Raw genomic sequence first — 12,102 nt, forward strand, 5'->3', positions numbered from 1 at the left:
CTTTACAAAGCATATCCGAAACATCATTTTTGTATCTTTTTAGTTTATTCATTTTTGCTAATTAATCTGTTTTCTAATCTGTATTGGAAGTGATATCGTTTAGAAGTAACATAGTCCTGCTTGTAGCCTGTGCTCTGATCACTCAAATTGCATTTGCATCCACTTTTTGGTTGATCACCCAAATTAATCAAGAAGTACTTCAGGTCGGCGCTTTGGGCCTCTGCCCTCCGCTGATTCTTCATCGAAGAAAATATTGAATCCAGCAGACATGCACTGTTTCTTCTTCCTTTTTATGTCTTTTATTTACACAAATTCTGGTTTCCTCGAACTTTGTCAATAGTAACAGCAGCCAAGTTGAAGATACCATGAGTTCCTATCAACAACTTCGACATCAATCTTAGGGCACTATGTGCCATACTTATCCTTGTTAGAATACTTTGGATCGAATAGTGGTAGATCGAGGGGGTGACGTACTTTGCCAAGAGGAATACCTTCCTGTTTCCATGGTGTGACCGCATTCGTCGATGAAGGCAGCGCACAGGCAGCGACGGGCGGTGTAGATGTGTCGCGGTGAGATGCCGGAGTAGCCATGGGCCCGCCAGTTCAAGTCGAGGATGACATGGTCGCAGAGGCATGGCGGGGTGACGAAGAGGCGGCGATGTCGCAATGCAGTGGCCGGCGCTGGTGGAAGCTTCCCGTCGCGGTCAGCTCTTCCCTCTCGATCGGACTAGGGTTAGGACGGTGGGGAACAGTGGCGGCGACAAACCTCGTGACAAGTGCTGCAGTCCCCACCTCCTCTATATATGGCACTGCGCGACGGGGGCCCACCAGCCATCTATTGGGCTGGGCGTCCCCGATCAGGACGCGAGTCAAGGTTGGCCCAGTCGTTGGACTGGCCCGGTGGAGATCAACACTAACATTCTCCCCCTTGATCTCACTTTTGTACTTTAAAATTTCTCAATTTGAACTTAACTCTTTACTTTCTCTTTAGTCGCTTTGCTATTGGTCTCATCTCATTGCAGATCAGTATGTAGGGCGTGCCTCATCATGACGGTTATTAGTTACCGTCAGACTTAACAGCCACAATGCACCTTTCTGTATTGAAACAAGACCTTAACCTTTCTTTGGGCCCTTTAGTAATCCAGAAATCATAGGCCTCCCGTAAAACCCATGTCGACTTGGGCGGTAGGCCTTTTGGTAAGCGGATCCGCAAACATTTGTTTGATACTTTGGTGCTCCATGATTTCATATGATTCTGGATTTTCTCCTTCGCAACATATAAGCCATTGTCAATGTGTTTGGCAGCACACTTAACATGTTGTATATTGCTGTTGTCTACCATTATCAATTCCGGGTAATGATTTCCTTAACCATTTTGCCTGTCCTGTAGCCTCATATAATGCTAAACTTTGGGTACACGACCCACAATATCACAACTATTTTGCTTTGGAGATTTTCCACAATAAAACTCCAAGCGCGAGTGTTAGCTACTACTGTGGGCTTCACTAAACATCTCGCCAAAACTTAATTCCTTTTACTCACATCCTTTTGAGAGTACATGTTCCTTTCTTACTTAGCATGAGGCTGACAATATTTTGCAAAATTGCAAAACATTCTATAACTCCATTCCAGTGATCTATTGCTGGACTGGACTTTTGCCAAAATGTCTCGGATACTTGCACTATGTCAGGGTAAATTCTTTTGCGCACTAATTTTGCTTCCAACAGCTGAAGCACATGGAACCTTTTTCTTTTGATTGATCATATAACGGTTCCTGGAATTCTAAAAATTTCAAAACTATTACCCTTGACAATAGGACAGGCGTAGGCTTACTCGCATGCATACTATATATCTTTAGATCTCTTTTCTTAATATGCTTTCTGCGATAGTCCTGATACCCCTTTTTCTTTTATTCCGGTGAATTTCCTTTCCTAGAGCGAATGACTCTTTACCGAAATTATTCTTATCAAAACTAGAGGTCAAAATAACCTTCTTTGAATCTTTTTAGGAAAAGGATTTCCCATCTTTTGAATTTTGCATATTTGCAAATTGTCATTTTACATTGACCTTTACTTAAAACCCAACTTTTCTTCGTTCTCATGAAACTTTAGATACTACTATTCTATGATCTAATATCATCAAGTGGTATCGCAATATTCTTTTCTTTTCACAACAAAACCATTTGGTTATGTCATGTATATACTTTCTTGTGCAAATCTCCGTCGGGAGATATTGCTCTAACATCCATCTGATGCAATTTAAAAGCAGTATGCCATTAATTGCATTATGATTCTAAAAGAATCCTTTTATGAGACTGAATAAAATGTCTCATTATAACTTATTCTTTTCTTTGCACAAAACTTTTTGCCATAAGTCGTGCTTAGCAACTTTTCATGTTCCCTCTAGAGTCACGTTTCAATCTTGTAGACCCATTATAGCCTACTGTCTTGACTCCATTAGAAACTTATTCCATGTTCCAAAATAAATTTAGAACTTTTAGGTCTCATTATATCTTCCATGGCTTCTCGCCACGTCGATGAATAAGACAACTCAATTTATGATATTCATACAACGTCAAAACATATGTTGAGACAATTTCAGTGCTTGAATCATAGGAGTGAATATACAGTCCCACTTCTCTTCAAGCCTTAGTTCTTGGTATACTTTACTCCCCCAGATTATCCCATCTATTGCAAAGATGGAATATCTTCAAACTTTTGTTTGGGTTTGTTCTTTACAAGCCTCAAAGGGTGCTTTAAGCACCACCTTGCTTTAAGCACCACCTTTTTCTTTCGGATGTTACTGAGGCTCAACTTTCTTTTCTTCCTATTTAGAGCTAAAAAAACTCCAAAAATCTTGCTTATTTTTATGGTTAGGGTATCAACATTATGACCATTGTACTCCCTTTGCGGTCATATTCACTTTAATAGATCATCCTTACTTTTTAAAATGCAACGCATTTATCTTTACGGGGAAATTCTCTCTAAATTTTAATCTTTCTTGTCTTTCTAATCTTTCTCCCCCTCGAAATATGGCACAAACTTTGCTACCATAATTTCGAAACTATTTTTAACACTTGTGAATGTGAAGGAGGAGCCTTTCATTACTAGAACTTTATTCATATGACCAAGTCATACAAAATAATGGGAGTACCATCTCCTCGTTCCTTTTCAAGAGCTCCTCAGAGTTCTTGATTTGTTGCACTTTCAAGAACTCATCAAGTTCTTCGTTTTGCTATACTTTTGCAAGTCATGTTTGCAATCTTGGTTCGCATACAACTTTCCTTTTGTCTTTCGACTCTTTTCAAGTCACTATTCAACATGTCACTATAAGAGTGCATGCTAATTGATGGGATAGCTTTAAAAGCTCCCCCAGACTTCTTCACTTTTATGTGATACTCAAGCAGCATATGAGTCATCACAATTTTTTTTTCTGTCATGCAGGATATAAGTGACACAAGTGCCAAAAACTTTTCCGACATGCGGCATAAAACTTCAAAGGCATTTGCAATGCATGTTTAATTCAACGGTGGTCAAATTGAACGTGCATCAAACTCATTTCAACTATTATTATTACTATTGAAGGATAAGGTAAAAACATAATATAGTGATAAAACTTTGGTCAGGACTACTAAAACATGCACATATACTTTCTTTTCTGATTAAATCTTCCCGTTGATTCCAATTTAATCGGAAAATTTAACGAATTACAATATTCGCAAAACTTTAGTGAGAGAAACAAAAAAAACTTTTCGAAAGCAGTTGCATCTCTTTTCCATATCAATTAAAAGTCAGAATGGAAACAAGCATTTTTCTTTCTTAACCTCAACTATACAGCTGAGTGACCTCAAAACTTTATCTATGGCGTTGATCGGAATCAACTTTTGTCTGTTAATTTCTCTCTGCTTGGGAAGAATTGTATGTCTTAATTTAACGTTGGTCAAAATTAAAACATACAACTTTCCTTTACTTTCAATTCTATATCACCGTTGGGCAGAAATAGAACACATGACTGGAATAAAATTTATAATATTGTCATCATCAACTTTGGTCAGAAAATGACAACATCATAATAAACTTTAAATTTCTTTTCTTTTAAGAGCAAACTAATGCTCAACTTGACACTTACAATGGCAAAATATGCCAAAACAATCTTATTTTTTTGACTTACAACAGCGGAAGCTTTTCTTAACCTTAAACTTACCGGCTGTCTTTTCCCACAGGGAAAATCCCATATGAGTTTAACTTTCTTTATTGCAGCGAAGAACTTTTCTTTCTTTCATAAGTTTTTCTTTGTCTTTCTCTACTCTCTGAAAAATTGATCACTTTGATGCAAAAAAGTCAGATATTTATCCTTAAACTTAAACTCATAAAAAATTATAATATTGCTATCATCAACGTTGGTCAGAAAATAACAATATCATAATTTAACTTTAAACCAATAGCTTTCTTCTCCTCTATTTAAATTGTCCCGTTGGTTCTAATTTAAATAGAGGATGAGACTTTTACTTTGCAGCGGAAATTTGAAAAATTCTATATTCAGAAGCATTGTTGTACTCTTTATTCTCTAAACAATATACACGTTGGTGCAAAATTGAATAGAGAACAAATTACAATCAAAATCATCAAATAGAAAATCGTAAAACTTCTTTGCTGTGCTTTGTAGCCCATACTGCAAATTTGGCTCGCGGCCCTTTCTTCGCGCGGCCCAGCTCGTGTTCGCTCGCGGCCCGGCTCGCTTGCCTCCGCGCAGCACCCGCCTGGGGCTCTGGCCTAGCAGCAGCGCATCGCGCGCGCAGGCCAGCTGCCCTTGCTCACTCCTCGCGGAGAGGCCAGCCCAACTCACCTGGCCTGCAGCGGCCCGAAGGCGCACTTGCCTCCGCGCGGCAGCTGCCGGCGGCCCAACTCGTGGTGGCCCCCCCTGCCCGCCTCGATCTGAGCCGTCGATCTCGATCGGACGGCTCTCCGTTGATTTCGCGGCGGTAAAAACGGCGACGGCCGGCTCCCCCGCAACCCTAGCTCGCCCTTCTCTCCTCCCTTTCTCTAAGCTTGAGTCCGGCGGTGCCGCCGGCGTCCTCTGGCCGCCCCGCCGCCCGTTCCGCCCACCGCACCATGGCCTTGCCGTGGTCGAGGTCGCGCAGCCCCGAGCTTTGCTTTCTTTCTCTCCTCCCCTTCTTTCTCTTGCTTTTGCCCCAAACCGCGGCGGTCATGGATGGCTGGGGAAGGAGATGGCGGCGCCGCCGTGGCGCCCCTCGCCGGTGCACGCGTGCGGCCGGAGCAGCGCGCGGCGCCGTCGAGCGGCACCTCGGTGGTGCCCTTTGGGGGGCCCGTGCGCGCGCGCTCAGAGGCGGCGGCTCGGCTGCGGTGGTGCGCTGGAGATCCGGCGCCTCTGTTCTTTCCCTCACGGCGTCGAGCGACTACCGTCGGTGGTGACCAACACGGCCGACGGCCGGCGGTGGTGGCGCAGCAGGTATGTCCCACGGACCTTTCTTGGCTAGGTTTTGTGATCCTTTCTGTTGATCCGATTCGAATTGAAATCTTTCTTTCTTCTTCTTTTCATTCTGATTTCTTTACCCAAAAACTCGATCTACTCGCTAGATCGGCTAACTGATACCATTGTTAGAATACTTTGGATCGAGTAGTGGTAGATCGAGGGGGTGACGTACTTTGCCAAGAGGAATACCTTCCTGTTTCCATGGTGTGACCGCATTCGTCGATGAAGGCAGCGCACAGGTAGCGATGGGCGGTGTAGATGTGTCGTGGTGAGATGCCGGAGTAGCCATGGGCCCGCCGGTTCAAGTCGAGGATGACATGGTTGCAGAGGCATGGCGGGGTGACGAAGAGGCGGCGATGTCGCAATGCAGTGGCCGGCGCTGGTGGAAGCTTCCCGTCGCGGTCAGCTCTTCCCTCTCGATCGGACTAGGGTTAGGACGGTGGGGAATAGTGGCGGCGACAAACCTCGTGACAAGTGCCGCAGTCCCCACCTCCTCTATATATGGCACTGCACGACGGGGGCCCACCAGCCGTCTATTGGGCTGGGCGTCCCCGATCAGGACGCGAGTCAAGGTTGGCCCAGTCGTTGGACTGGCCCGGTGGAGATCAACACTAACAATCCTGTCACTTCACAAATTCCTCAAAATCCTCTGCTAGTGTTCAGGATGTAGAATGATCCTTGGTAGTCTGATTTATATCTTCTTTTTGTGTGCCACCAGAAAGCATATTCTCTTAGGGCCTAAGATCCACTTTGTTCATCTAAGTACTCCAAGATAATAGAGCTCTCTAGATGCATAGAAATTTCATACTGAGTGTTTTTACTCATGACATGGATTATTGACATGTTACATGGAAAAAAATTTGTATATATAGTATATCACTTTATTCCTCTCTAGATGCATATATAGAAAGTTCATACTCGGTACTTTTTACTCATGACATAGTTTATTCACATGTTACACAGAAAAATTGTATGTATAGTATACCGCTTTATTCAGCGTATACAATAAGACAGGCGTTGAAATATTGTTCGGTATCCAATCTAGTCCTGCGTGGAGAGTGCTTGACAATTTCTCCGAAACTGTGTCTGTTCTTGGACTGACTTGGTGGATCAGGAGGGGTTGCTTTATTTGCCCTCTGAGGCTCTGAAACTCTCTGAAATAAGCTTGCTTTATTTGCTACCAATACATTTAGCTGGACCTTATTATTTTTTGAGGAATTAAGGGGGGTTGCCCCTTACTGTATATCTATCTGGTTATAATATATTGAAAAAGGAGGTAAAAGTAATGTATTAAGATTGATATTATTATTGCCACTTATAAAATATTTTATTGCTTACAACCATCAGTATAATCATAAGGTAAAAGAGAGCAATCTTTTATGATTCACTGGACAGGGCCTCCGCAAGATTGAGGCCTCACTTTGTCAATGTCATTAGACTTGTAGATCGACAAGCTAATTAGTTTGAGAAAATATTGTCACCATACCCTCCCACTCTATCCACATCTAATTACTAACCTGTTCCTTAAAAAAATTTACTAACCTTTTACTCGCTTGATCGCTTATTTGCCAGCCATAAATGCTACAACAAAATTTCTTTCTAAAAATATTTTGGATCATGGACATTACTTTGAACAGAATGAGAGACTGCACTGCGTGCGGGATGCTGATATTGCTGGCATTTTTTATATTATTTTTTCAGATTATATTAATTATTTAATTGTTTTACCCTAATCTAAGAAATTAAGGGTTGTATTTCATTCGAATTCTTATACCTCATAGGAGGTAATCGGAACCGGCAGAACTGCCCATTCCATTATTCGAGTCGTTTGTGTGGGATTATCGCTTATTTTGGCCGGTAAGCGGATTATAATCGTATCCAAACAGGGCCTACGAAAGCAGATCCTAAAGGAAAGAAACACAAAGGAGAAGTACGGCATTGAAATCCTGACATAAATGGCTATGAGGCAACTTCTCATCTAGAACTTTTTTACAATCTAATAATACTGATTTGTCTCCTTATATGCACTCATGATCTGCACCTTAACAAAATATACTCGGAAAACATAGCTGAATACACCATATTGGCTATGTAAATGACAAGAAGTGATGGAGGGCGGACTACGGTTGCAGAATTACATGCCACCTAAGAGAATGGAATAACAGGAATGAAACGGTGGCGGATAATGCCAATACAAATGACGTTGCGCTGATCATATAAAGCACTGGATCCACACATGACTCGCCCAAATCTTCCTCTTCCATCGGTCTAGAACTTGGGTCGCAGGTGCCCCCTTTGGATGAATTGTGCAGGTTAATGTTGCCCATGTAACTTTCAGTATTGAATGTGCTGAACTGACCTGAGTATGGTATGCATCCTGACAAGTTGTTATATGCCACAGAAAATACCTCCAATGAACATAACCGAGTTAAGTCCCCTGGTATTTGCTCACTCAAATCATTGCGGGACAAGTCCAGGTTTTCTATTGCACTCATGTTTCCAATGGTAGCTGGAATTTGGCCAGTGAAGAAATTGTTTGATAAATTGAGGGACTTGATTCTGCTCAAATTTCCTATCTCCAAAGGAATTTCTCCTGATAGCATGTTTGCAGATAGGTCAATGCCAAACATCAGATTGAGAAAACTTGAACTGTATATGAGAGAATGCCCTTTAGTTGAGAATGTGAAGCTTTGGAGTCCATACTGGTTGTCAAACATAAAGGACAGATCGTCATATTCAATATTAGCAAACTCCACAATGAGTATCGAATCGGAGGTCGAGGACAGAACTTGTGTGTCATATGCACCATATTCAAATGGAATGTCACCAATGCACAATGGCAATGAACCCGAGAGTTTATTGTGTGATAAGTCAATTATATTTAAGTGCTGGAGCTGACAGAGCTTTGAGAAGATCTGTCCCTCAAACATATTCCCACCTAAGAACAGTAACTTCATCCAATAAAGATAAGCTACCCATTCAAGATCACCCATGTACTGATTATATCTTAGATCCAGAGCTGCAATATGGAAGCTATTGACAAATTCACCTGGGTAACCTGAGAGTGAGTTCCAAGATAAGTTCAGGGAAATAGGTGGTAATGTGCCGATACAGTTTGGTGTAGACCCCGAAAAGTTGTTGTTTGACAAATCTAGAAACTGGATATTAGTTAACTTGCAAATAGCAGGGTCAATATCACCATTTAAGCTATTGCTAGCAACATTCAGAACTTGCAATGAATAAAGATTCCAAAGTGAAGCATCGAGTTCACCCGACAACTTATTGTCATGCAAATCAAGAACGTCGAGATTACCCGACAGATTGCTGGGAAGAGTTCCTTCGAAATTGTTGCTGTCAAGGTACATTGCCCATGCAATGGACAAATTGCTACCCCCACCAAATATAAGACCCCCATTCCCCCAAGATAATTGTTTGACAGCTTCAATACCAGCAGAGACTGAGAGTAGTTGATGAAAAAGCATGTCGGCACATCTCCTGTGAGTTTGTTTCTTGAGAGGTCCATAATTCTCATCGCGGTGATGCTGCACAGTGATGGTGGAATACTTCCTGAAATGATGTTATCAGAAGCATCTAAAACTACCAACCTCGGAAACAATAAGCTGATATTGGTTGGTAGCTGTCCTTCCAAATGGTTCATAGATATGTTGATGATTCGGAGTTCAGATTTATGCTGCCACATTGAATCCAATGATCCAACTAGTGAGTTGCTTGCAATGTTCAGATAAGTTAATGTTGCTTCATTGTTAAAGATCCAATCTGGAATGCTTCCTGCCAAGTTGTTGTTAGACAAATCAAGGATTTCCAGATGACGCTGTGTGGCTAGGAAACCTGGTCCTGTAAGTATGCTCTTGTCAAGGTGACACCCAGATAGCATAAGTGCTCTTAGTTGAAATATAGGTACCTGCCCTCGGAACTTAACATCGATTGCCAAATCGGCATTCCGGCTCAAGCTTATAGTGTTGAGCATCGTGCACTTTCGCAGCCAGAAGAAAGCAAATGTCCCATTTAGATTGTTATCTGATAACTTGAGAGTCTGAAGCAACGGTGAGATATTAGAAGCTGAGTTTATTGGTATATATCCTTGAAGGAGGTTTCTTGAAAGGTCCAAGTATTCAAGAAGTGGGAGCTCAAATAAGGATGATGGGATGCTTCCGTTCATTTGATTGGACCTTAAACGCAGTTCTCGCAAGTTTTTGAAATTTCTGAAAGCTAGTATCAAGTATGCATACAGTATAGTAAGTAACTAAGTTACGTACAAACAGCAGGTCATCAGAACTAACAGAAAAGGTGGAGTTAAGTACTGCTATACCTGTATTCTGAAGATTACCACCCATGCTGCTTCTGTCAAGATTTATAACTTCGAGGGAAACCAAGTTACAAGATATCCGAAGATATCAGTACTCCCTAATAAGTGGTTGTCACTGAGGTTGAGATAACGAAGCTTAGTCAAGCCTTGGAGCCCTGAGAAATTTCCGATAAACTGATGATGACTATGCTACCTTCCTTGGAGTACAAAAAACCTGAGAAGAGAAAACAAAAAGTGGATGCATGCATGGAGGAAGTCATTACCATCAAAATCTTGTAAACAAGCGTAATTGTAAGACAAGTCCAGCAGCTGAAGCTCATGAAATGCAGCAAAAATCGTCTTGTTCAGATTCCAACATCCACCTCCCGTGGTACAGTTTTCCATGTTTGAAAAGTTGAGATCTAGCACCCGTGTGCTGTCGTTGTTGCATCGGACTCTTTCCCACGAGCAGAAGTTGTCGCCTCGTCCCCATGATGCAGGAACAATGCAGTGCGCCTCGTTGAACGTAGATCGGATATGCCTCAGAGCAATTCCCTCCTCAGTGATGCAGCCGTAAAACATGGACGGCAATAACATGTACAGAACCCAAAGCATGCTTCTTGATGGAGAGTAGCAGCATCTTATCTTCATCAGAGAGCAGAGGTTGCAGCTCATCTGAGATAACGAGACAGCTCAAAGGTTTTGTTTTCCCTCTTGGACCATACCAAGCAATTATGATGGTTGATGGTGATAATAAGCTAAGGTTTTGGAGGAGTGAGGTTGGTATTTGCACACTTAAATTAATAAATTTAGCTGTCTGGTACTTTTGCAGCATGGAATTGCATGCACATTCTTGTTTGAACGGAAGGTTAGGAATGGCAAAAAGCATATCGTTTCTGGGTCAAAGCATATCGTGGCAAGACTTCATTTTCTTAAAACCGCATCCCACCTACATGGAAGGGACGCATTACGTAGAAGAACAACATTGTTCTTCAATTCTCCAGACAAAAAGAGTGCTTAATTTGACTAGCTACGTATGTGAAGTGTGAAAGCTCTGATTTTTCTTGGACCATGACTTCGCTATTCAACAGTTCCATTCGTACCCGGTAGATATATCCACAACAAAAAGTATTACTGACTCTCACTTCTCAAGATATCTATCTCTTACCGAGTTTTAGGGATCCGAAAAAATATCAAATAGCTGAAATTTTAACAGCTTTAGTCGGCGGGCTTCAACTTATATAGAAAAAAAAATCATGTATTTTTTTTTGAGATTACACAGTACAACTCAGACACTCATAACGCACACACACTCACACCACTATGAACACATATACACAAAACCCTACCTCTATGAGCATCTTCGAAGACTGAGCCGACAAATCCTTGAGATTGAGAAAGTCACCACATGCGTCTTGCTGTCGGCGGGAACATCAATGCACAACACCGTTAAATTCTAGAATATTCGCTCCCAAGAGAAGTCAAATACAGGACCTCAGGTGCTACCGAGACTCTTGAAACCACTAGGCTACAGACCCTTTCGGAAAAAAATTCATGTATTGCAAAACAAATACAACATTGACGTGGGAGCTCACTGTACCATCCGATTGTCATAGAAACGCAACTTCAGTAAGTAGTGACGTTAGTGTGCGGACCAACCATGGCAACCAAAACAAGCCCGTGTGCACAAACCGCAGCATGTTGTAAGGCTGACGAGTGCCGACGCCATGGTCAGGCCAGCATGGTGCCGCTGTGCCGAATTTGTACGTACAAGCGCCAACCACAATAGCTGTGCTCCCATACCAGATTCTCTTCGTTACAGAAAAGGTCCAAGATGCATGTATACCTAAGAAATCAACGATTATATTTTATTTCTATTTATAATGACACCAAAATTTAGTAATTTATAGCCAATGGAGTATATAGAAGGAAGCCGATAATTTGATATCTAGGAAAGACACGATCAGTCAAGAAAGTTTTATTAGCAAGGATTCTACGAAAGAAACTAGAGTCCATATATCTTAACATTTCCTTTTGTTTAGATATTTAGTTTTAGGCAAGTTTTCTACGGTTCAACCACGAGTCATTAGTGTAGGGTATAAATATGTACATCTGGCCATTGTATCAATATAACTTTCAGTGGATCACTGTCGGATTGGGATTCCAGCAAGTTCACCAGGGGTATGCCGATGGTAGATTTTTGGTGAGAGAGATCGCAGAACCAAGAACTTGATGGTAACAGAAGACAACGATTTAGACAGGTTCGGGCCACGATGCGCGTATTACCCTATGTCCTGTCAGGG

General features: G+C 41.9%; 1 pseudogene; it reads right to left on the minus strand.

Moving 5' to 3' along the window:
• Positions 1-7,613: 7,613 nt before the first annotated feature.
• Positions 7,614-10,381, minus strand: LOC120678191 (annotated as a pseudogene).
• Between the last annotated feature and the right edge of the window lie 1,721 nt (positions 10,382-12,102).

The sequence above is a fragment of the Panicum virgatum genome, chromosome 6N, assembly GCF_016808335.1.
Source record: "Panicum virgatum strain AP13 chromosome 6N, P.virgatum_v5, whole genome shotgun sequence".
Taxonomy (NCBI): Eukaryota; Viridiplantae; Streptophyta; class Magnoliopsida; order Poales; family Poaceae; genus Panicum; species Panicum virgatum.